The sequence below is a fragment of the Penaeus japonicus genome, unplaced genomic scaffold, assembly GCF_977035675.1.
Source record: "Penaeus japonicus unplaced genomic scaffold, GWHDUDI00000001_assembly GWHDUDI00000002, whole genome shotgun sequence".
Taxonomy (NCBI): Eukaryota; Metazoa; Arthropoda; class Malacostraca; order Decapoda; family Penaeidae; genus Penaeus; species Penaeus japonicus.
The window spans coordinates 12,190,659-12,193,158 of record NW_028234404.1 but is presented as its reverse complement, the minus strand read 5'-3'; the positions used below and the strand labels follow the sequence as shown (position 1 = coordinate 12,193,158).

The window sequence follows — 2,500 nt, the reverse complement described above, 5'->3', positions numbered from 1 at the left end:
GATAATCTTAGTTTCGCAGATATCCCCCCCCCCCAACACGCCCCGCCAGCCCTTTCTTCCTTTTTCTTTGCTCTCCCTTCCGATGGGAGCAAAAATAGGGGGGGGGGGAGAAAAAAAATCTTTCTTTCTCACCTTTCTCACCGTTTAAGCTCCGTATATATAATGATCTCTCGCTCTAACTCTCTCTAGTATTGCGGACACGTATAATGACACTTACGTCAATATGCAGCATCATATCCTAGCCATGGATTCCGTTTGCATTATCACGAAGCGAAATGAGCGAAGCAAGGCCGCCTCCCATAATCCTCTGCGGGATCGCGATATCAACACCTCAGACTTGATGAGCCTCTGACGCGCCCAAGTGAAAATACCCTTTTTAAATTCAACTCATTTTAAGAAAGTGCGCGTTTAAACAAAACGAAACAATAAAAAACTGCAATGAACCCACTTTCAATATTTCGTTGTTGTTTTAAAGTACCGTAGTTAACAAAAAAACCCTGATCTGTTCAGTCCTTTCTTACCACCCTGATTACCTCCACAGGCATACATACAGAAGCTTTGTTACATTTGATATACAGTCATACTATAATATTACATTCCGAGTTTAGGGTATAGCATAAATTTATATTCTAGTACAAGAGATGGGATGAAATCATTATATGGCCTGAGAGGCATATTCTCATCACACTCTGATATGTAATGAACAAGTGTTCGCGTAGGTTCTCCACTGCAAAATTCACCCTTTGTTTCTTCCACCTGCTTGTGTCTACAACTAATTCTCGCGATCACGTCACACTGTCTAGTCTCATCTAATGTTAAGCTTGCAGTCCTTTGAAAACTTATTTACTCTGTAAGTCCTCCTTGCAGCAAGGAGTTTCAATGATCCTAGCAAGAGGTACTCCCTAAGTCTATATCCACCCACTGGTATCAGAAGCTGACCTTGCTAGGTGAATGACATGATACTTGGGTATTCCAATGGTCCTCCATCCAAAATGTATAGCATGGCCCTATTCAGTCCCGCGATATACGCTCATTCTGACACCACTGGCAATATTTCCAGCATCTTTACCGAGGGTATTCAGGGCCTGGAAAGCACCCTGTGAATCGCAGAAAATGACTCCCGAGACCTGATTTAGTAGGAATTTTGTGACTGCAAGTATCCCTGTCAACTCAGTTTGCGTAACACTAGCCCAGTCATGAACCCTCGTGTAATCCTGTGGTTGGGCACGCTTTTTAGGCACAATATAATCGTATTCTGCTCTGTTCCCTGACTGCATGGATTCATCAGGAACATTCAAATAGGTTGATGATTGCAATAGCTAAGCGCAAAAGTATAGTAGAGGGAGTGTTGCATAAAATACAGTAAATGCGAGTGTAAGGCCTAACGTATGGCTTTATCAGCTTGGGATGTGTATTTATACGTTATTTACAATAGTGAATATGAGACTGAGCTGGTATCGTGTCTTAAGTTTGGCTTCACTATTTTAATCTATCATTACCACTGGATATCTAGAAGATACATATGTTCTCTAAGTCCTCTGACACCAAGTGTAGTAACTGTGTACACTTTTCGTTTGGAACATAAAATGGGCAAATTGACTTTCATTCTCAAGTTCGCAATCCTCCTTGCTTTAGGAATATAATGACTGATTTTGAAAGCTAAATTCTGTACGACTTATAGTCTGGCCAGTTCTGATTCCGTATATGCTATAGGGCGTAGAACATGAAAATCAGTCACTGGCCATTTAAATAGCAGGTAAAAGTCTAGCACAACTGGCAGTGATACCATCCACTTGATAACTTTACCAAAAACGTTATTACGCAGTGTTTTACAAGACATACAAATATCTCGAAGTGTTGTTCCAAAGGGATATGTGTCCAGCAATGTGCTGCTGTCTACAGTCTACGGCCTGGCTCTCTAACTAGTACAAAGACCCATGTACGTAGTCTAGTCTGCAATCTCGCAAATGGCTGTCTATATGTACCGTATATTGCCAGCGATCTACTATTGAAGCTTGAATTTTCCCCCATACCTACTAGTATACTAGTAGTATCCACAGTGTATAAAGTGTCAAAGTGCCCAAGCATAGTGTAACTTCATTAAGAAAAGTAGTTACGGGATCGGGTCAGAAATTTAGAGCACCCATCATGTACATCAAACAGAGGGCAGGACCCAAAGGCAGTCTGAATCTTCAATTGACGAAAGTGAGCGTCGGTGTTCTTAAAAGTTCATGCGGGGGTGTTATCTTTACATGAGCTAAAAGACCTGTTATAGTTGTAGTTACATATGAAAAGCAGAACGCTTTTTAAATGCAGGTGCTATTTTCACAGTGACCAGCACTAGCACCCCTACACTGGCAGTCATTAATGGAGGCACTGCTGTCTTGACACGGATTGTCATTGCCGGCTACATTACACTGGCTTCCCGACACTGCTATTTTATATCATTTGGATGTCTTGGTTTGGCTTCGCTACTACACTTCCAGAGTGTGTGTTTGGT

General features: G+C 41.6%; 1 protein-coding gene across 11 annotated transcripts in view; it reads right to left on the bottom strand.

The window, feature by feature from the left end:
* Window positions 1-2,500, bottom strand: part of LOC122261795 (serine/threonine-protein phosphatase 4 regulatory subunit 1) — a 148,166-nt gene that overhangs the window by 61,414 nt on the left and 84,252 nt on the right. The gene's annotated exons all lie outside the window — the stretch shown is intronic.